The sequence below is a fragment of the Oryctolagus cuniculus genome, chromosome 1 (assembly GCF_964237555.1).
Source record: "Oryctolagus cuniculus chromosome 1, mOryCun1.1, whole genome shotgun sequence".
NCBI lineage: Eukaryota > Metazoa > Chordata > Mammalia > Lagomorpha > Leporidae > Oryctolagus > Oryctolagus cuniculus.
This window is the reverse complement of record NC_091432.1, coordinates 204,252,409-204,276,757: the sequence shown is the minus strand read 5'-3', so window position 1 is coordinate 204,276,757 and position 24,349 is coordinate 204,252,409. Positions and strand designations below refer to the sequence as shown.

Below are 24,349 nucleotides of genomic sequence, written 5' to 3'. Positions count from 1 at the left end.
TCTAGCTACAAATCCACCTATATAACTGAGTGTGCAGGCAACACTGATCACCCTACTACCGAGAAGCCCAACAAAGTCCAAGGCATGATATTTTTCTCTAAGAAATAGTAAAACCTAGCTGGGAAAGGGAAAATAAAACCAATCCAAAAAAAGACCCCTGTTTCCATCAACATCTTAAATTAGGAACCTTTACTAAAACTCCCATTGAAAATAACAGAAAGTACTAGATAAATCATTCTCTTAAATGCATTCATAACCAGGTGAGAAAGCCAGGACTATTCAGGACAAAGCCAAATGAAAGCAGGAATAAAGAAAAGACAACTGAATGTTCCATAGGCTCTGATTTTCACCCAGAAGGCGTTTGCCAGACCTGGCAAATTCAATTATCAAACGTATGCCCTTGCAGGCCTCTGGGAACAGGGGACTACTAACACTGAACCACCTACGCTAGGAAGTCTGGAGGGCTCAGAGGAGCTGGAACCACAAAAGGCAGGAGGGCAAACAGAAATGAGCTGCCATTTCCCAAAGAGACTGTTTCAAAAATAGAGAGACTGTCCAGAGCTATGGCATTCATTGAAGAGAGAAAAAAAAGCACCTCCCCAGAGAATTCAAACCCACAAGCCAGCCTTGGGTAATTACAACTTAAAATACTATTTGGGGGACCAGCGCTGTGGGGTAGAGGGTAAAGCTGCTGCCTGTAGTGCCAGCATCTCATATGGGTGCTGGTTCGAGTCCTGGTAGCTTCACTTCCTATCTAGCTCTCTGATATGGCCTGGGAAAGCAGCAGAAGATGGGTCAAGTCCTTGGGCCCCTACACCCTCATGGGAGAACCAGAGGAGACTCCTGGCTCCTGGCTTTGGATGGGCCTAGCTCTGGCTGTTGTGGCTATTTGGGGAGTGACCAGTGGATGGAAGACCTCTCTCTCTGCCTCTGCCTCTCTGTAACTTTGCCTTTCAAATAAATAAATCTTTAAAAAAATACTATTTGGTTGTTCCAAAAAACCTCATGGCCAGGATTCATTTTAAGGGGGCAAGAACTAAAAGGGGCCAAGGCAATTGACAGAAGCAAATGCAACCTTTTTTGGAGAAACTTACCTTTGTCCAGACCTCAAAGATTTTCTACAGACAATTCTGAGAAAAATAAGTGGAGCTTCCTCCCTCTTCTCTCCCCCCGCCTCTCTCTGTCTCTCTCTCTTACACACACGCACAATCACACACACATACACAAATTAAAGAAATTTTTAAAAGACCCAAACAGAATTCCCATGAAAGTATACTATATTACGAGAAACAAAATAATTCAGTGGATGGGCTTAATACCTAAAACAAACTAAGGGAGATGCAGTGAACTGGGGGACTGGAATTGTTGTCTAGGCCACAGACATCAAAGAAAAGGATCAGATGAAGAAAACAGTAAGAGACATAAGAGATCATAAAAATCTGATGAAATTCCAAGGGGTGAAGAGAATGAAGCAGGGCAATATTCTCGCAATTTCCTTTTGAATTTTCTAAAACCTACCAAAAAAAAAAATCACTAATCTAAATTTCCAAGAAATCCAAACAAGATTTTAAGAATGATTCCCATTACTAGAATATCATAGTAGATTGTTCTAACAAAAAAAAGGAGAATTTTTTTAAGATTTATTTATTTACCTGAAAGGCAGAGTTACCAAAAGGCAGAGAGAGAAAGAGAGAGTCTGCCATCCGCCGGTTCACTCCCTGGTTGGCCGCAATGGGCGGAAGCTGCGCCAATCTGAAGCCAGGAGCCAGAAGCTTCCTCTGTGTCTCCCACACAGGTGCAGCAGCCCAAGGACTTCAGCCATCTTCTACTGCTTTCCCAGGCCAGAGCAGAGAGCTAGATCAGAAGTGGATCAGCTGGGACTTTAACTGGCACCCATATGGGATGCCGGCACTGTAGGCAGCAGCTTTACCCACTACGCCACAGTGCCGAGCCGGCTAATTTTTAAGTTGATATTTTGTATGGCCCACAAATGATGACATAAATATCCAAATGGCCCTTGGCAAAAGAAAAAAGAAAAAGAAAAGAAAAAAAAAGGCTTCCCACCCCTGCTCTAAAGGCTGTAGAAAAATTATACCAGCGCCAGTTACAGTCCCAGCTGCTCCTCTTCCAATCCAGCTCTCTGCTAATGGCCTGGGAAAGCAGTGGGAGAGGGCCGCAGTGCTTGGGAGGCAACAGATTATGTAGTATTGGTGTTCCTGACACCCCCTGATATATCCAGAGTGAGTTCTAGGCTCCTGGTAAGGGCCTGGCCCATTTTAGCCATTGCAAGCATTTTTGGAGTCAATCAGGGAATGGAAGAACTTTCTGTCTGTCTGATTCTCTGCCTTTCAAATAAAAATAAAAAATTAACAACTTTTAAAAAGAACTCAAAATCAACCAAAAGCCAAACAATGTATTACTTATGGAGATATATAGTGAAACTATAAAGAACAGAAGAGAATGAGTTACACAAAATGCAGTATAGCACATGAGTGGGCAAAAGACTACAGTAGGAGAGTAGACAAGACCCTGAAATGTTGATAAAATTCTATTTCTTGGCATGGGAAGCAAGATTCACAAGTGCTCACATTATTTTTGTGCATTAAACCAAATAAGCAAGTTTTCATTTACCTTTGAATACATGCTATATACTTCACAATTTTAAAATTAAGCCATCACAAAAAACCTTAAAATTCATAATAGTCACTAATGTTAAGTTAAATATAATGTAATTATATTTAAAAATTTAATTACAGGAAAACAAGAATAATCAGAGAATGAACTGGGAAGTTAGCTAATCAGAGAAGATGAGTTCAGATAACACTTTGGTTAAGAGAAGGAGTGCACAAACAAATGGGGAAAGCAACAATCTACTCTTGTGTGGGTGAAAACAAGTGCACAAACATTTAGTCATGGTTCCTCTGTATCGGAACACACACTGAAAGAGTGCCACAGCTGAAAAGGAGCTGAGAAAGCCATGGATTCCAAACTTCAGGCAATGCAGAGCTCCTCTCAGCACTATCTGTGACCTCACTGACTCATAGCTCCTGCCGGAGCATCTGTAATGAAGGAATGCCTGATACCTCACCACGGCAGTACATTTCACAACTGAGTAAATGCCTTGGATTGAGCCAGAAATCTGCATCCCAGTAACTCTGTTCAGATCAGATTCTACCCACTGTCTCCAATCTTAGCCTGTGAATCCACACATAAGAAGCCAAAAATATCATCCAGAATCTCCCTTTAGTCAAAGATAATCCTCTTATTGCATGTAAGTTTGTGCTTATCAGGACTAGACCTCTCACGTTTATCCAACAATGCCTTATTTGTTGGGGCCAGCATTGTGATGTAACAGCTTAAGCCACCACCTGCAATGCCAGCATCCCATATGGGCACCGGTTTGAGTCCTGGCTGCTCCATTTCCAATCCAGCTCTTTGCTAATGTGCCTGCAAAAGCAGAAGATGGTCCAAGTCTCTGGGCCCCAGCAGCCACGAGGGAGACCCAGAAGAAGGGCCTGGCTCCTCACTTCAGCCTGGCCCAGCCCAGCCCAACCCAGCAGTTGCAGCCATTTGGGGAGTGAACCAACGGATGAAAGATCTTTCTCTATTTCTCTCTCTCAATAACTCTTTCAAAAATAAATATATAAATATTTTTAAAAATACCTCATTTGTTATAGTGCTCAAACCTCCCAATCTTACTGATCATGTCCCAGCTTTGGTATCTCTTAATATGTGAGGCCAAGAATGAAACAGTGATTACAGAACAGTGAAATTATTATCTTAATGAATACCATGCATACAAAATGCAGTCAGGATTGTATTAATGTTTCCACTAGCTACATCAAACTTTAAATCCATACTGAAGTTCTTAAATATACCTATCTCTGTATGTATGGTCTGCAAAACATAATTGGTTATCCTCTGGATCCCAACGTTAGAATTTTACTTTTATCTTCATCACATTTAGATTATCTAGAGGCCAGTGCTGTGGCACAGCAGGTTAAAGCCCTGGCCTGAAACACCGGCATCCCATATGGGTGCCAGTTCTAGTCTTGGCTGCTCCTCTTCTGATCCAGCTCTCTGCTACGGCCTGGGAAAGCAGTAGAAGACAGCCCAAATCCTTGGGCCCCTGTACCCGGAAGAAGCTCCTGACTCCTGGCTTTGGATCGGCACAGCTCCAGCTGTTGCAGCCATCTGGGGAGTGAACCAGCAGATGGAAGACCTCTCAGTCTGTCTCTACCTCTCTGTGTAACTCTTTCAAATAAATAAAATAAATCTTTTATAAAAATTTAGATTTTTTTATTTTTTTATTTTTTTTTGACAGGCAGAGTGGACAGTGAGAGAGAGAGACAGAGAGAGATTTTTTTATATCTAAATATGTTGAAATTTTCTGGACTCTAATTCTATCATCTAATATATTTCTTAGGTAGACATATTCATAATTTCACATGAATACTTTGTGCTTTTATCCAATTCATCAATAAAAGCACTGACTACAATAGGATAAAGACAGAGCTATGTGTCATTTCCTTGGAAACCTACTTTTACCACTTACAAAAAAAAATCCATTACTTTATTTTTATTTATTAATGTTCATTTTATTTAAAAAGCAGAGGGAGAGATAGACAAGGATAAATTTTCCAACTATTGGTTCACTCCCCAAATACCAGCAACAGCAGGGGCTGGGCCCAGAATTCAATCCAGTTTTCCCTCATGGGTGGCAGGGACCCAAGCACTCGAACTATTATCTGATACCTCCCTGGGTGTACAGTATCAGGAAGCTACACATCAGAAGTGGAACTGAACCAAGCTCTCCAATACGGGATGCAGGCATCCCAAGTGGCAACTTAACCAAGCACTGCATGCCCATCCCACTGAACTGCTTTTTTCATAAAAACTGTCTGTTGAGCTGTCCTAATTCTCTTTAAAAAATATTTATCTATTTGAAAGTCAAAGTTCTTTTTTTTTTTTTACAGGCAAAGTGGACAGTGAGAGAGAGAGAGACAGAGAGAGAGAAAGGTCTTCCTTTTGCCATTGGTTTACCCTCCAATGGCCGCCACAGCAGGCACACCACACTGATCCAAAGGCAGGAGCCAGGTGCTTATGCTGGTCTCCCATGGGGTGCAGGGCCCAAGCACCTGGGCCATCCTCCACTGCACTCCCGGGCCACAGCAGAGAGCTGGCCTGGAAGAGGGGCAACCGGGACAGAATCCGGCACCCCGACCGGGACTAGAACCTGGTGTGCTGGCGCCGCTAAGCGGAGGATTAGCCTATTGTGCCACGGTGCTGGCTCTGAAAGTCAAAGTTCTTAACCCTAATGGTAGAGTTGGAAACGTGCCAGGGGATTCCAATTCAATCCAATCAAGGTGGTATGTACTAATGCCATCTCACTAGTCAAAGTGATCAGTTTCAGTTCATAATTGATCATAATGATAGGATTAAATATCAAAGGGATCACATAAACAAGACTAGTGTCTGCTAATACTTACTGATAGAATTAAAAAGGAGAGAACAATCCAACATGGGAAGTAGTCCACACAGCAGACTCACAGAATGGCAGATGTCCTAAACAGCACTCTGGGCTCAGAATCAGCCCTTAAGGCATTCAATCTGGCTAAAAGCCCATGAAAGTTTCTCAGGCATGGAAAGCCAAGACACTATGGCAAAAAAAATAACCAAATGAAATATCTCTGTGAGTGAGATCCCAGTGGAAAGAATGGGCCATTAAAGAAGGAGGTGCCTTTCTCTGAAGGGAGGAGAGAACTTCCACTTTTACTAAGGCCTTGTCTAAGTAAGATTGGAGTTAGCAAACTCAAGAGGCTTCCATGGCCTTGGCAGCTCATGACAAGAGCCTTGGGTGATTACTGACATCATAAATAAAGATTGTCAATTGTTAAATCAACAACAGGAGTCACTGTGCACTTACTCCTCATGTAGGATCTCTGTCCTTAATGTGTTGTACTATGTGAATTAATGGTAAAACTAGTACTCAAACAGTACTTTATACTTAGTGTGTCTGTGTGGGTGCAAACTGTTGAAATCTTAGTATATACTAAATTGATCTTCTGTACATAAAGATAATTGAAAATGAATCTTGGCCGGCGCCGCGGCTCACTAGGCTAATCCTCCGCCTAGCGGCGCCGGCACACCGGGTTCTAGTCCCGGTCGGGGCGCCGGATTCTGTCCCGGTTGCCCCTCTTCCAGGCCAGCCCTCTGCTGTGGCCAGGGAGTGCAGTGGAGGATGGCCCAGGTGCTTGGGCCCTGCACCCCATGGGAGACCAGGAAAAGCACCTGGCTCCTGGCTCCTGCCATCGGATCAGCGCGGTGCGCCGGCCGCAGCGCGCCGGCCGCGGCGGCCATTGGAGGGTGAACCAACGGCAAAGGAAGACCTTTCTCTCTGTCTCTCTCTCTCACTGTCCACTCTGCCTGTCAAAAAAAAAAAAAAAAAAAATGAATCTTGATGAGGAATGGGATGGGAGAGGGAGTAGAAGATGGGATGGTTTGCAGGTGGGAGGGTGGTTAAGGGGGGGAAAAGCCGCTACAATCCAAAAGTTGTACTTTGGAAATTTATATTTATTAAATAAAAGTTAAAAAAAAAGAAAGTCAAAGTTACACAAAGAGAGCGAGAGAGGAAGAGACAGAGATCGATCAATCTTACATCTGCTGATACATTCCCCAGATGGCCACAACAGCTAGCACAGGGCCAGGCCAAAGCCAGGAACTTCATCAGGGTCTCCCATGTGTATAGGAGGGGCCCAAGTACTTGAACCATCTTCCACTGCTTTCCCCAATATGATTAGAAGGGAGCTAGATCAGAAGTGGAGCAACCAGGACATAGGGACATGAAAGGGCACCCATACAGGATGAGGGCATTGCAGGCGGCAGCTTTACTCATTAAGTCACAACACAGGCCCCCAATTAATCCCTTTTAAGGAAAGTTATTAACCAGCTGGAACTGCAATATCACCTGCCCCGCCTCTCTATGTCACGTATACCAAATCAGAATGATGAATCTCTCGCTCAGAGTCATAGAAAAATTACAGCTCAGCTAGGATCCTGTCATCTTATTATACAATCAGAAAATAAAATGAGGTCAGCTTTGGCATACCTTGTTCTTAATAATCCCACTAATATTAAAAAATCTCAACATGTGCCCACAGTTAAACAAAAAAATCAAAAGAAACTTAATGTTAAAAGGTTACTGGGGGTCAAAGATTGCAAATGGTTTTCCCATTACCAAAGCTGACAACAATGCTTTCTGTATTCAACAATGTCCAAAGATCTCTCTCATTATATAAACAAAACCTGAAGTATTAAATTAACTGTGAACCTGCTCTGCTAACAATTTGTCAAGGAATAGCCCCACGTCTCCTCAGGTTTTTGTTGCTTTCCCATTTTATTCTCAAGGCCCAGCAGAAAGGAAAAAAAGAAAATGACACTTTCTTTTGCAGACTTTTTTTATCCCTACAATATGACATAAGGTCTCTATAAAAAGTCCCATGACACTGCCCCCTAGAAATGGGCTTTCTGGGTTCAATCTATCTTTTCTAATTCTTTCTATCAGGACTTGCTACCATGGGGCCAGCATTCTGGCACTTGTGGGTTATGCAAGTAAAGCCTGCAATGCTAGCATCTCACGTGGGCACCATTTGGAGTCCAGTTGCTCCACTTTCAATCACCTCCCTGCTAATGTGCCCAAGATAACAGCTGAAGAGGACCCACGTACTTGACTGCCTGCCACCCACGTAGTATACCTAGATAGAGTTCCAAGTTCCTGGCTTCTGCCTGGCCCAGACCTGACTGTTTTGACCATTTGGGGACTGAACAAATCAGATGGAAATTTCCCTCATGAGTATAGATGCAAAAATTCTCAACAAAATAATAGCCAATCGAATCCAACAACACATCAGAAAGATCATTCACCCGGGTCAAGTAGGATTTATTTATTTTTTACAACTTTATTATTTGATTATATTCACTGTAGAAAACCATGAAGATACAGAAATATTCAAAGAAAATAAAAATTAGCCAGTATCTCCTCTCCCAAATATAATAAAATATTTTGTATACTTCTTTCCAGTCTTTCTGTACATTAACATGGCATTTTAAAACAAGTACTGTAAAATGCATACATAGTTTTTCATATTATAAAAGTCATTTCTTTTATATTTCAAATATAATGTGAAAACATGATTTTCAGTTGACTGCTTCACAATTAAACCACAAATTATCTTCAATTGTTGGATAATTCATATTGTTTTGAAAATTTGCTATTATAACATACTATTCAAAATGCTTATTTATACATGTATGTGATAATTTCTGAAGGAGAAATTCCTAAGAGAATCTACAAAACAAAATGCCTATATATTTTTTAAGGATTTATTTATTTTACTTGAAAGTCAGAGTTACACAGAGAGAGGAAAGGCAGAGAGAGAGAGAAAGGTCCTCCATCCGCTAGTTCACTCCCCAATTGGCCGCAATGGCTGGAGCTGTGCCAATCTGAAGCCAGGAGCCAGGAGCTTCCTCCAGGTCTCCCATGCAGGTGCAGCGACCCAAGAACTTGGGCCATCTTTTACTCCTATCCCAGGCCTTAGCAGAGAGCTGGATGGGAAGTAGAGCAGCTGGGACTCGAACCGATGCCCATATGGGATGCCGGCGCTTCAAGCCACGGCTTTAACCCGCTGTACCACAGTGCCAGCCCCTTGCCTATATATTTTTGAGCTTGTTGATACATTTTATCAAACTGTTCTCCAAATACTGTACCAATTTACAGTCACATCAGTAAGTAGTCGGAGTCCCATTTCTTCCTCATAGTCCTTGGCAACACAAGAAACTATTTATTATTTCTCAGCCTTTACTGCTACAAATTTAATAAGCAGAGGGAAGAATGGTATCTTGTTTTATTCTAAAGTGTAAGATTTTTACCCACATGTGGACTGGGCACTTGCTTTTTCTCCCATGTTTTGAAGTAGTCCAGGTATTCCAGGAGGAGTCTTGCGCATTTGCAGTGTATTCTCTTTCCTACATGTGTTTTTCTCTCCCAGCCAAGTGCATGAATGCTGCACGTCTTTCTCAGGTTTTTTTATTCCAGGTTAGACAGAAATTCCCACAATGACTGGAATTACAAAGTCACCTTTTTTTTAGGCAGCTGTGCTATTTTAATGTCTTGGTAATAAAACAGAAAACTGGGCAATATTCTTCAAGTTGTGGAGGGTTTCAGACATTCTGTGGACCTTCTCTGAGGTATGGTGGTGAGGAGTAAACTTTTGGCTTTATTGGCATTTTATTTCAGGGTCTTTAAAACCCGGTTCACTAAAACCACTTCCTTGTGCTCCTTCCAGCAATCGTAATCTGTTTCCATTGCAAAACTTGCATAGCAAATTCCAGCCTCTTTGGCAAGAACCACCTCGGGAACACTGGTCATACTGATAACATCCGCTCCCCAGGTGCAGAACACAAAGCTTTCTGCCCAGGAGCTAAAACGAGGTTCCTCAGTTGTGACCACTGTCCCCTTTGAGTGGCACTGGAGTCCCAGCTTAGCAGTCTCTATGAGGACCTCTCTTGTTTTGGGACAAAATGGCTCAGCCATTGGAATACAGCACACTCCTCTGGCACAGGAATGACTTCCATCACAGAAGGTCTGAGGCCTTGTCATAGTCCTGTTGATGAATGGATCGATAATGATGATATCACTGGGATGAATCTCCTCCCTCAAGGAGCCACAAGCTGTGGTCACTATGACATGTGTACAACCCTCCTCCTTCAAAGCCCGGATGTTAGCCTGGTAGTTGATTTTGGAAGGCATGATGCTGTGCTGCCTCCCATGCCTGGAGAGGAGGACGCAATCAGTATTTGTTATTTTCTCCAAAATTAAGGCATCGGATATCTTGCCAAATGGAGTATCCACATATTTTTCAGTTTTTCCTTCTAAAATTTCTGGATCATCCAGGCCTGTTGCACCAATTATTCCAATATTCACGGCAGTGGTGGTGGCAGCATGTAAGGCTATGTCTGCGAGGGGCAGGAAGCTGCACCCAGGGCCAGTGCAAAGGGCAGCGGGCAGGCGGCAATGAGCAGTGTGGAGTCCTGGGCCGCCTGGCCCGGCCTCTTCTCTCAAGTGAGATTTATCCCTGATATGTAGGGATGGGTTCAAAATTCATAAATCAATCAATGTAATACATCACATTAACAAACTGCTGAACAAAAACCATATGATTACCAATATATGCAGAGAAAGCATTTGATAAAATACAACATCGTTTTATGATGAAAACTTTAAGCAAATTGGGTATAGAAAGATCATTTGTCAACACAATCAAGGTAATTTATGACAAACCCATGGCCAGCATGCTATTGAATGAGGAAAAGATTCAGAACCAGACAAGGATGCCCACTCTCACCATGCTGTTTATGATAGTCCTGGAAGTTTTATCCAGAGCCATTAGGCAAGAAAAATAAATCAAAGGTATAAAAATTGGGAAGGAGGAAGTCAAACTATCTCTATTTGCACATGACACGATTCTATATATATGGGATCCGCAAAACTCCAATAAGAGACTACTGGAACTCCTAAAAGAGTTCGGTAAAGTGGCAGGATATAAAATCAACACACAGGGGTTGGCACTGTGGTGCAGCAAGTTAAAGCCTTGGCCTGTAGCATGGGCATCCCATATGGGCGAAGACTCAAATCCTGGATACTACACTTCTGATCCCAAGTGCTTGGGCCCCTGCACCCGTGTGGGAAACCCAGAAGAACTCCTGGCTTCTGGCTTTGGATTGGCTCAGCTCCAGCCATTGCAGCCATTTGGTGAGTGAACCAGCATATGAAGACACACACACACTCTCTCTCTGTAATTCAATATTTTAAATAAATAAATCTTTTACAAAAAATCAATAGCTTTTGTATATACAGATAACGCCACAGTTGAGAAAGAAGTTCTAAGATCAATCCCATTCACAATAGCTACAAAAAAATTCAAATACCTTGGAATAAATTTAACCAAGGACATCAAAGATCTCTACAATTATAATTACAAAACATTAAAGAAAGAAATAGAAGAAGATACAAAAATCTTCCATGTTCATGGATTGGAAAAAATCAATATCATCAAAATGTCCATACTACAAAAAGTAATTTACAGATTCAGTGCAATCCCATCAAAACACCAAAGACTTTCTTCTCAGATCTAGAAAAAATAATGCTGAAATTCATATGGAAACACAGGAGACCCCAGCGAGCTAATGCAATTGTATGCAATAAAAACAAAGCCAAAGACATCACATTACCACATTTTGATATACTATAAGGAAGTTATAATCAAAACAGCCTGGTAATGATACAAAAACAGAAGGAACAGAATAGAAATGCAAGAAATCAACCCACACACATCTACAACCAATTTATCTTTGATAAAGGAGCTAAAATCAATCCTTGGAGCAAGGACAGTCTCTTCAACAATGGTGATGGGAAAACCAGATCTCCATGTCTAGAAGTATGAAGCAAGACCCCTACCTTACACCTTACACAAAAATTTATTCAAAATGGATCAAAGACCTAAATCTATGACCCGATACTATCAAATTATTAGAAAACATTGAGGAAATTCTGCAAAACATTGGCATAGTCAAATAGCTCTTAGAAAAGACCCCAGAGACACAGGAAGTCAAAGTCAAAATTAATAAATAGGATTATATCAAACTGAGAAGCTTCTGCACTGCTAAGGAAACACTCAGCAAAGAGAAGAAGCAATCAACAGAATGGGAGAAATTATTTGTAAACTATGTAACTGATAAAGAATATATACAAGAGCTCAAGAAACCACAACAACAAAACGAACAACCCAGTTAAGAGATGGGCAAAGGACTTAAACAGTCATTTTTCAAAAAAGAAAATTCAAATAGTCAACAGATATTTGAAAAATGTTTAGGATCATTAGCCATCAGGGGAATACAAATCAAAACCACAATGAGGTTTCACCTCGCTCCCCATTAGAATGGCTTTCATACAGAAGTCAACAAACAAATGCTGGCAAGGATGTGGGGAAAAGATACCCTAGCCCACTTTGGTGGGAATTTAAACTGATAAAGCCACTATGGAAGACAGTATGGAGACACCTCAGAAATCTAAACATAGACCTATCATATGACCCAGCTATCCCACTCCTGGGAATTTTCCCAAGGGAAATAAAAATCAGCACATGAAAGAGCTATCTGTACCCCCATGTTTACTGCAGCTCAATTCACAATAGCTAAGATGTGAAATCAATCCAAATGACCATCAACTGGATAAAAAATAATTATGGGATATGTCCATCATGTAATATTACACAGCAGGTAAAAATGAAATTCTGTCATTTGCAACAAAATGGATGAAACTGAAAAACATCATACTTAGTGAAATAAGCCAGTTCCAAAAGGACAAATACCATATGTCCTCCCTGATCTGTGTTAACTAAAGAGCACCTAAAAGGTAATCTATAAAAGTGAAACTGACACTCTGAGATGCGATGACTTTTAACAGCCTTTGTCTCAACTGCTGAGGAACATTTTTATACAATTTGTTGAAGTCTTTACTTAGTACAGAGTTAATTTTTTGTGTATAAAGTTAATTGAAAACAGATCTTAGTTAAAAAAATAAGAATGGGAATCGGAGAGCAAGGAAAAAGAAGGGTAGGAATAAAGGTACAGTGGGAAGAATCACTATGTCCCTAAAGTTGTATTTATGAAATACATGAAGTTTGTATTCCTTAAATTAAAAGTTCCTGAGAAAAAATCAGATGGAATATCTCTCTTTCCTCATTCTCTGTAACTCTGTTTTTCAAATAAATAAAAGTAAATCTTTAAAATACATATATTTAAAAAGGAGTTGATACACATATATCAGTGGCTTCATTTTTGACATGAAATAGCAGACTTCTAGTATAAATAAACAGAGCCTGATCTGTATATAGGATACAATATTTCTAGTGAACCCATGTTCATTGCCATAGATATTTTTAATGTATCAAAATAAAACAAGGTTTTTAAAAGCATACTCCAAATTCCTAATTACTGTACTGAACATTAAATCCAAATGTGACATTATCCCTCTTAGTATTTTTTTTGTCTGTTCTACTTAATATGACTGGTTTAATTCTGTAATTAATACACAGTTATTCTTAAGTGTTGAAATTTAACTGAAATGTGATCCCTGTTAAACATAAGAGTGGGAATAAGAGAGGGAAGAGATGTACAATTTGGGACATGCTCAAGCTGACTTGCCCCAAATGGTAGAGTTAGAAACTTACCAGGGGATTCCAATTCAATCCCATCAAGGTGGCATGTACCAATGCCATCTCACTATTCCAAGTGATCAATTTCAGTTCACAATTGATCATAATGAAAGGACTAAGAGTCAAAGGGAGCACATAAACAAGTCTAGTACCTGCTAATACTAACCGATAGAATAAATAAAGGGGAGAGTGATCCAACATGGGAAGCAAAATACTCAGCAGACTCATAGAATGGCAGATGTCCTAAACAGCACTCTGGCCTCAGAATCAACCCTAAAGGCATTCGGATCTGGCTGAAAAGCCCATGAGAGTATTTCAGGCATGGAAAGCCAAGACACTCTGGCAAAAAAAAAAAAAAAAAAGAAACAAAACCTAAATGAAAGATCTCTGTGAGATCCCAGTGGAAAGAACAGGTCTTCAAAGAAGGAGGTACCTTTCTCTGAAGGGAGGAGAGAACCTCCACTTTGACTATGACCTTGTCTAAACAAGATAAGAGTCGGAGAACTCAGAGGGCTTCCATAGCCTTGGAAACTCATGACTGGAGCATAGGGAGATTACTGATGCCATAGACAGGAGTGTCAATTGGTAAAGTCAACAACAGGAGTCACTGTGCACTTACTCCTCATGTAGGATCTCTGTCCTTAATGTGCTATACATTGAGATTTAATGCTATAACGAGTACTCAAACAGTATATTTCACTTTGTGTTCCTATGGGGGTGCAAACTGTTGAAATCTTTACTTAATATATACTAAACTGATCTTCTGTAAAAAAAAAAAAAAAGAAAGAAAGAAAGAAAAGAAAAAAGAAATTATCAATTCCCAACTTGACTCTCACTGGGATTAAACATGACAATAGGTCTGATCTGATTTCATCATCATTTAAAAAATCATCTATTATTTTTCACTTTATGTTTCTGTGTGGGAGCAAACTGTTGAAATCTTTACTTAATGTATACTAAACTGATCTTCTGTATATTCAGAGAATCGAAAATGAATCTTGATGTGAATGGAAGGAGAGAGGGAGTGGGAAAGGGGAGGGTTGCGGGTGGGAGGGACGGTATGGGGGGGAAGCCATTGTAATCCATAAGCTGTACTTTGGAAATTTATATTCATTAAATAAAAGTTTAAAAAAAAAGCCAATTGTCACCTATTCTACAAATCCTTGTCTAAATACCCCAAAGGCAAAGCTGTCTTCTATCCATCATTATTTTCCTTGATTAGAGTTCTATCGTGTCAAATAGAAACATTATAATAATTATCTTTTCTATTTTATCAAATAAAATGTGAAGTCCAAAAAAAAAAAAAAAAAAAACAAGGGAAATATGAATCAACAGAAATAAAAAAAGGCAAAACAGAAGATCAATTAAGCGAAAAGCTGATTTTTTTAAAAGACTTTAAAATCATCAAAGCAAGCTCTTTTACAAGTTTTCTTTCTGGGAGAAAAAGTAAAAGAAAAAACAATATGGGGGACCAGCACTATGGCAGAGTGGGTTCAACCTCCGCCTACGGCGCCGGAACCAGTTCAAGTCCTGGCTGCTCCTCTTCTGATCCAGCTCTCTGCTAATGGCCTGGGAAAGCTACAGAAGATGGCCCAAGTATTTGGGCCCCTGCACCCATAAAGAAGCTCCTGGCCCCTGGCTTCAGATTGGCCCAGCTCTGGCTGTTGAAGCCATTTGGGGAACGAACCAGCAGATGGAAGACCTCTCTGTTTCTGTAACTCTGCCTCTCAAATAAATAAATTAATCTTTATATAGATAGATAGATAGACAGATAGATATTCTGATAATATATATCAGGAATGAAAAAAGATGGAAAGCTCAATGGGATTATTATATAAAAGGTAATAAACAACTTCATGCCAGCAAGTATGGAAATCTAGGAAAAACGAACAACTTTGAAAATATATTAACTGAGCAGGTGTTAAGCCTGGTTCTTAAGATGCCAATATCCCACTTCAGGGGAACTGGGTTTGGTCCCCAGTTTCAATTCCTGACTCCAGTTTCCTGCCAGTGCAGACCCTGGGAGGCAGCTGTAATAGCTCAAATAACTGGGTTCCTGCTGCTGATGTGGAAGATCTGGATTGCATTCCTGGCTCCAATCCCAGCTGCTCTGGGCATTTGAGGAGTGAAGCAGTGGATCAGATCTTCCTTACTCAAGTTAAAAAAAATTTTTTCTTTAATATTAATTATCAGGTTTGGCCAAAAAAAAAAAAAAAGAAATAGAAGCTAAAGGATCCTATAATCATTAAAGACACTAAAGTAGCAGTTTTTTTTTTTTTTTTTTAAGTTCCTTAAAGATAGCATCAGATTCAGGCTTTTTTTTTTTTTTTTTTATTTGAAAGGCAGAGGAGAAGAGGAGACAGAGAGATATTCCATCAACTGGTTCACTACCCAAATGACCACAAAAGCCAGGGTTGGGCCAGACCAAAATCAGGAGCCAACAGCTTCTTCTGGGGCTCCCACGTGGGTGGCAAGGTCCCAAAGACTTGGGCCATCTTCCACTGCTTTCCCAGCTGCATTAACAGGGAGCTGGATCAGAAGCAGAGCAGCTGGAATTCAAGCCAATGTCCATATAAAATGATGGCACTGCAGGCAGTGGCTTAACCGGGTATGCCACAACACCAGCATGACAAGGATTCTTAAAGCAAAGTATATGAATATTTTCATGGCTCAAGAGGCTGTCATATTTTTTGAAGAGGCAGAGTTAGAGAGACAGTGAGGGAGGGAGGGAGGAGGGGAGAGAGAGAGAGAGAAAGAAAGAGAAGAGAGAGAAAGAAAGATTTTCCATCAACTGGTTCACTCCCCAAATGGCTACAACAGCCAGTGCTGGGCCAGGATGAAGCTAGAAGCTTGGAACTCCATCTGGGTCTCCCAGATGGGTGGCAGGGACCCCAAGGCCATTTTCTGTTGCTTTCCCAGTTACATTAGCAGGGAAATGGATAGAAAGTAGAGCAGCTGGGAGAGGTTAGAACTCAGCCTCCCAGTTCCGCCCCACTGTGTCTTCTCTGGGGAAGGGAGATAGTCTGGAAATTGAGTTAAATCACCGGTGGTGGCCAATGATTGTTCCCTAAGTAAGACTCAGTTAAAAAACTAGAACAAGGGGCTGGCACTGCGGCATAGTAGGTAAAGCTGCCACCTGCAGTGCTGGCATCCCATATGGGCGCCGGTTCGAGTCCCAGCTGCTCCACTTCTGATCCAGCTCTCTGCTATGGCCTGAGAAAGAAGTAGAAGATGGCCCAAGTCCTTGGGCTCCTGCACCCCCATGGGAGACCCGAAAGAAGCGCCTGGCTCCTGGCTTCAGATTGGTGCAGCTCCAGCCATTGTGGCCATCTGGAGAGTGAACTAGCAGATGGAAGACCTCCCTCCCTCTGTGTGTGTGTGTGTGTGTGGGTGTGGGTGTGGGTGTGTGTGTGTGTAACTCTTTTAAGTAAATAAATAAATCTTTAAAAAAAAAAAAAACTAGAACAAGGAGTGTTTGGTAGCTTCTGGATCACCTGCTGGGAGGGTGGTGCACCCCGGCTCCATGGGGAGAGAGGCTCCTGGGCTCAGGACTTTTCTGGATGTTTCACTCTGCATGTTTCTGCATGTTCTGGATGTTTCTCTGCATCTGGTGGTTCATTTGTATCCTTTCCAAATAAAATAGTGGCAAGGGTAGTGGTTTTCTGAGTTTAGCACATCATTTTGGCAAACTGGGAACCCTGAGATTTGTGGTGAATTGGTCAGAGTAGAGTTCGCCTGTTTGTTTTTGTTTTTGTTTTTAATTTGACAGGTAGAGTTATAGACAGTGAGAGAGAGACAGAGGGACAGGTCTTCCTTCCGTTGGTTCACTAGCCTAATGGCCACTACAGCCGGCACTTTGCTGATCCAAAGCCAGGAGCCAGGTGCTTCCTCCCAGTCTCCCACGTGGGTACAAGGACACAAGCACTTGGGCCATCCTCCAGTGCCCTCCCGGGCCACAGCAGAGAGCTGGACTAGAAGAGGAACAACCAGGACTAGCACCCGGCGCCCCAACCTGGACTAGAACCCGGGGTGCCAGCGCCACAGGCAGAGGATTAGCCAAGTGAGCCACGGCACCGGCCAAGGTCACCTGGTTTTAAAGTGGGGGCGGGATGTGGGATTTACACAGACCCCAAGTAGTGTCAGAATTTAACCTTACTTGTTGGATATACCTGGCAGGTGTCAGAGAATTGATTGCTGTTAGAAAACATGCAACACTGAAGGAAGATCTCAGGAGGACAGTTATATAAGAGACGCAGAGGGCAATCTGTCCACAATGAAATAGTTTAACACATTTAAATTCTGCAGGCAGCTGTGTTGATGGTCATCTTTGCCAGTGCCTAGTCCTCCTGTACCCTCCTTCTAGCCAAAAGACCCAGGTAAGCCTGTCCCAGATTCTTATCTGTACTTGGTTTGTTTTAACCAAAGGTGATCAAGTTCCTGCTCTCCCTTCCACATCCTGTGGCCTGAACCAACTCAGCACACTCAATTAGTTGACATACTCTGGAGGGCTGCAGAGAGGCAATGGTGAGATTAAATAGGAGAAAACAAAGAGTAGTCAATTCTCTGATCACATTTCTTTCAGTCACCCATCACCAAATCTGTCAGCTACCTCTGCAACTCTGTGACTCCAAGACTCACAGCCCTGGCCATGGGCTTTCCCAAAAGAGAACGGTGTAAGCTCTTTGGGCAGCCAAAACTCCACACTCTGACCCAGAGGCTGTTCAGTGTGTCTTCTGCAAGCCTTCACCCAATAGTGACACTACTGTGCCTTCCTTCCAAAGCTAGGTTCATGCTTGGAACTGAAAACATGGCAATATTCTACTTTATATCCTGGCTCTTAGGCACACAGATGCTTTCGAATTAGTATTTCTTTTTTTTTTTTATTTAGTAAATATAAATTTCCAAAGTACAGTTAATGGATTACAATGGCTTCCCCCGCCCCGATAATTTCCCTCCCACTCACACCCGTCCCATCTCCCGCTCCCTCTCCCATTCCATTCACATCAAGATTCATTTTCAATTATCTTTATATACAGAAGATCAATTTAGTATATATTAAGTAAAGATTTCATCAGTTTGTACCCACACAGAAACACAAAGTGTAAAATACTGTTTCAGTACTAGTTATAGCATTACTTCACATTGGACAACACACTAAGGACAGATCCCACATGAGAAGTAAGTACACAGTGACTCCTGTTGTTGACTTAATAATTTGACACTCTTGTTTATGGCATCAGTAATCTCCCTAGGCTCTAGTCATGAGTTGCCAAGGCTATGGAAGCCTTTTTGAATTAGTATTTCTTAAATTACATGTATGCATTTTATTTATTTTTACTTTGATTTTACTTGTGAGACATAGAGAGATCTCCCCTCTGCTAGTTTACCCCCCAAATGCCTGCAAGAGGCCAGCCCAAAGCTAGGAACCTGGAACTGAATCTGGGTCTCCCAAGAGAATGGCAGTAACACAGTACTTGAACTATCATACGCTGCCTCCCAGGATGCACAGTAGAAGGAAGCTGAATCAGAAACCAAGTAGGCAGGATTTGAACCATATGGTCTGATATGTGATGTGGGTATCCCAAGTGGTGACTTAACCACTGTGCCAGGCACCTACCCCTGTGTATGTTTTATGCAATGTAAATTTTATAATAAAAACTTTAAATAAGGTACAGAACTATGTATATAGCATGCTGCCACTGGTTTAGAAAGAGGAAAGAGAGAGGATACACATATTTGCTTGTATAAAATACCGCTGAGAGACTGAACAAGAAACAGATCACAGGGACTGCCTCTAGTGAAGGCAACTGAGTGCCTGGGAACAGTGGTGGGAAGGAAACCTTTCACTGTGCAGCCTACTAAAGTTTTTGAATCCCCAACACTGTGAATTTCAAAGGAATGAATGCATACATACATATATAAATAAATGAATAAATCAAATAACTTCTAAGATTTAGCTTTATGATTTTAGCAAATCACAACTCCATACCTTTAAAATAACACTGCTGAGAGAATCAAGTAAAATCTGTATAAAGTCCTTCGAGATAATATATCAAATACTGCGAACTTCTGAAAGGTAGTATTATTATTGCTATTACTGAAAAACATCAATCCTTTCTCTTTTCTTCTAATTATACATAGAAAGTGCCATTTCTTCTCAATACACTATGTTTATTTAGCAGTTAGAAAAATGCTGTTTAAACTACTTCATGTGAAGTTATTTAGACTTAACAAACACCTCATCAAACCTGTAACAAGTTTAATACCAGTCCTTTTTCACACACACATTAAATCCTTGTAACAATCCTCTAGAGCAGCTCTCAGTAAATAATAAAGCCCTAGTGTTGACTTCCCTTCATTCAAAAAAGACCTAACCTAAGATATCCAACCTTAAGGAAAATCCACCCAATACAGAAACCAGCAAGACAAAGTCCCTGGCCTCAGGGAACCTAAAATCTGCTGACAACCTTAACAGTGCAGTAAGCACTAGGCAAAAAGTGCTTTGTTTTTTTTTTTCAAGACCATGGAGGAACACAGAATATATCATCTAACTCACAGCGGTTGTGAAAGAAGGTAAGGTAGGCTTTCAAGAAGAGCTGGTAACATCTGACCTTAATCAAACTTTATATATGTCTCCAAGGAGGAGTAGGAATCGAACAAGCAGACAGAGATGGGACTCCAGGAAGAGGGAACAGGGACACAGTAGCAAGAAAGCATCAGAGTGACAGTGCATTTGAGAAACTGCAAGAGGCAGTGGAAATGAGGAGTCTTGTGCTTTAAAAGCAAATCTCCTGGGGCAGGGATTTGGCTTAGCGATAAACACACCCAAATCTCATATTCTGGGTTCTAGGTCAGCCTCCAGCTCCCGTTTCCAGCTGCTTGCTAATGGACACCCTAGGAGTCAACAGTAATGGCTCCATTAAGTGGGTTCCTGCCACCCATGTGAAAGACCCGGGATGGAGTTTCCAGCTCCTACCCAGACTTGGCCACATAGGCATTTGGGGAGTGAACCATCCGATGGGAGCTCTCTTGCACTCTTTCTCTCTGTCTCTCGAAAAAAAAAGAAAAAAAAAAAAACAGAAAGGGAACGTGGGAAAAAGAAAGGCTTACTGACAGCTGTCAAGGAACTGTTAGGAAGACAATTCTAGACAAAAGAGCCTGTCCTGGGGGCAGGTGTTGTGATGCAGAGAGGTAAGCTGCCACTTGGGAAGCCTGAACCTCTGATCACGTTCAAGTCCCAGCTACTCTGCTTCTGATCGAGCTTTCTGTTAATGCATTCTGGCAGGCAGAAGGCGATGGCTCAAGTGCTTGGGCCCCTACCACCTACGTGGGAGACCTGGATAGAGTTCCAGGCTCCTGTCATTGGCCTGGACTGGCTCTGGTTGTTGGGAGCATCTGGGGAATGAGGCAGTGGAAGGAAAACTAGTCTTTCTTTCTCTATCACTCTGCCTTTGAAGTAGATGAAAAATAAACTTTTTTTTTTTTTTTAAAAAAGGAGCCTGTCACTAACATCTAGATTATGCTTCATATAAAGTATAGCTAATAGTTGTTTCTTTCTTGTTTTCAAAAAAATAATTTTTCAATTATAATCCTTGATACAATGGTTGAAATTCATTAAATCTAAATAATTTTCTAAGTCTAGTATTCTATATATTCAGAATAAGGCAATGCTAAATTCTAAACATTACTGTCATCTCAGAAGGAGGAAATGAGTATAAAAGTATAATTTAGGGGCTGGTGCTGTAGCTTAGTAGGTTAGCCTTCATCTTTGGTGCCGGCATTCCATATGGGCACCGGTTCAAGTCCCAGCTGCTCCACTTCTGATCCAGCTCCCTGCTAATGGTCTGGGAAAGCAATGGAGGATGGCCCAAGTCCTTGGGTCCCTGTGCCCATGTGGGAGACCCAGAAGAAGCTCCTGACTCAGAGTTTCAGATCGGGTCAGCTCCAGCTGTTGTGGTCATACAGGGGGTGAACCAGAAGATGGAAGACCTCTCTCTGTGTTTCTACCTCCCTCTTTCTATAACTCTGCCTCTCAAATAAATCATCTTTTTTTTTTTAAAAAAAAGGATAGTTTTTAAAAGACATTTTTTTCATACTTTTTTCCAAAAAATATATAAAGCTTCCAGAAAAAAGAATACACTGGAGTACATGAATGTATAGCACTATTCTGCTTAAACAAGGAAAAAGATTTCTTGTACCTTCTGAGAGAGAGATTCATCAGATTGTACCATGCACTAGGAATTTGTCATAACTGAAAATGGTCCCCCAAATGACAGCATCCAGCAGTGAGATTAAGCTGCTTCTCAGTGCTGTCTGTCCTTCTGCTCACTACAGGATTCTCTGAGGAACTCTCGGATATGTTCATCACTCGGGAAAGAAAACGGAGACAGCATCTCCGGAGGAGCCTGATGTCAAAGAGGCAGACACACAAGGACTATTTCCATAAAGCACATCTCAGACAAAGTTCAAAAGGAATAATCTAAGGATTTCTATAGCTCCCCTGTTTAGGCATTATGTCAGATGATTCTACAGACTCCCCACACTGTTTCTGGTCAGGGATTTAGGTCAGGTGTGTAAAATGAGCTGACGGGATAGAGTTCTATGGCTGTGTGGTACACTGTCCACAGAAAAAATGGTGGCTACCTTATAGCAAACAATCTCAGCCTTGGGCAGACTAGAAATACTGTTTAGGAAAAACAGGCATGCAGTGCTAACAACATGTGGTATAAGAAATAAAATTTACTAGGGCCAGCATTGTAGCCTAATGGGTTAAGCTACTGCCTATAATGCCAGCACCCTATATGGGCACGGGTTCAGGTCCCAGCTGTTCCACTTCCAATCCAGCTCCCTGTTGATGTGCCTGGGGAAGCAGTGGAGGATGGCTCAAGTGCTTGGGCCCCTGCACCCACATGGAAGACATAGAGGAAGCTCCTGGCTTCTGACTTTGGAATGACCCAGCCCCAGCTGATGCAGCCATTTGAGGAGTGAACAAGCAGACACAAAATCTCTCTCTCTTTTTTTAAAAGATGTATTTATTTATTTGAAAGGCAGAGTTACAGAGAGGCAGAGAGAGACAGAGATCTTCTATCTGCTGGTTTACTCCGCAAATGGCCACAACAACCAGAGCTGGGTTGGTCTGAAGCCAGGAGCCAGGAGCTTCTTCTGGGTCTTCCATGTGGGTGCAGGGGCCCAAGTTCTTGGGCCATATTCTGCTGCTTTCCCAAGCTCATTAGCAGGGAGCTGGATCCAAATTGGAATAGCTGGGACTCAAACTGGTGCCGATATGGGATTCAGGCAGTGCAGGTGGTAGCTTTACTCACTATGCCACAATGCCAGCCCCAAAAACCTCTCTGTCCTCCCTCTGTCTGGAACTCTGCCATTCAAATAAATAAGATAAATAAGCAAGCAAGCAAGCAAGCAAGCAAGCAGGGAGGGAAGGAGGGAGGGAGGGAGGGAGGGAGGGAGGGAGGGAGGGAGGGAGGGAGGGAGGGGAGCAGAGGAGAGGAAAGGAAAGGAGAGGACAAAAGAGAGAAAGAGAGAGAGAGAAGGAAAGAAAAAGGAAGGAAGGAAGGAAGAGAGGGAGGGAGGGAGGGAGGAAATAGCCATTGAGCAAATGAGAGACTATATATACAATAAATAAAAATGTATGCATTTCAATCAGAAGAATCTACATACTTAACAACTTATTCCTACATTAGATACAGTTCCTACTAGTATACTGTTTCCTATTCCAGGGAAGCAAATTACAAGTAGGAGCATCTACAGTCAGGTCCATTGACAAGGTACACCGACAGCACACAGATGCACTAGCTAACAACCTAACAAGGAAGAAGAAAACTTATTTTTATTTTTTTACTTAGTGATTTACTTTTATTTATTTGAACGGCAAAATGACAGAGAGAGAAGGAAAGGCAAAAAGAAAGATCTTCCATCTCCTACTGACTCCCCAAATGGCCAAGACAACCAGAGCTAGGCCAGGCTCAAGCCAGGAGACTGGAATTCCATCCACATCTCCCATGTGAGTGTCAGGAGCCCAAGTTGTTGGGTCACCTTTGCTGCATCCCCAGGCATATTAGCAGGGCGCTGGACTGGAAGCGGAGCAGCCAGAATTGGAACCAGCACCTTGATATGGGATATTGGCATTGTAGGCAGCAGCTTAACCCCACTGCACCACAAAGCCAACACTGAAAAACTTAAGCATTAAGCCTTAACTGTACTGGTGAAACAACCAGCACACATCAGTGCTTTGCACAACATGGTGACCTAAGACCTGCGTTCTGTTTCTGCTGCTGAGGAGCCACTGGCCTCTTCTGAGCTCACCTCCCCCCTGCAGAGGTCAAATAATCCTTCTTGCCCCACCTATCAGACAGAACTGATAAGAAGAACTGAAAGAAAAAATGTAAACATGCTCTGAAATCTTTAACACAGTTTACGAAACGTAACATTATGGCTATATTAAAACATTCTGGAGGCTGGCGCTGTGGTGCAGCCGATTAACACCCTAGCCTGAAGTGCTGGCATCCCATATGGGCGCCAGTTCTAGACTCGGCTGCTTCACTTCCCATCCAGCTCTCTGCTATGGCCTGGGAAAGCAGCAGAAGATGGCCCAAGTCCTTGGGCCCCTGCACCCATGTGGGAGACCTGGAAGAAGCTCTTGGCTTCAGATTGGCGCAGCTCCAGCCGTTGCAGCCAATTGGAGAGTGAACCATCAGGTGGAAGACCTCTTTCTCTCTCTCTCTCTCTTTCTCTCTCTCTTTCTCTCTCTCTCTCTCTCTCTGCGTAACTCTGACTTTCAAATAAATAAATAACTCTTTAAAAAAAAAAGTATTCTGTAGATTCTGTTTAAGAGAAGTATGCAATGTATTTCAACCCATTTCATTTTACATGGCTAAATAAAAAATATCACTAATTACCTGACATAGTACCATTTATTCATTCTACAAAAATACCACATGTTCTTAAAATTTAACTATTAGAAAGAGAATGCACTTTACATCCAGAGAAAGATTTTTAGCTGCTCTTTTGGAAACCACATTGGTTATAAATCATTTTTTCTGACAGGAATGACATTTCCA

At 41.8% G+C, this 24,349-nt stretch overlaps 1 protein-coding gene and 1 pseudogene across 3 annotated transcripts in view; both read right to left on the bottom strand.

Annotated features, from left to right (window-relative positions):
* Positions 1–24,349, bottom strand: part of TMEFF1 (transmembrane protein with EGF like and two follistatin like domains 1) — a 132,514-nt gene that overhangs the window by 44,235 nt on the left and 63,930 nt on the right. The gene's annotated exons all lie outside the window — the stretch shown is intronic.
* On the bottom strand, positions 8,092–10,150 carry LOC138847674 (S-methyl-5'-thioadenosine phosphorylase-like; annotated as a pseudogene).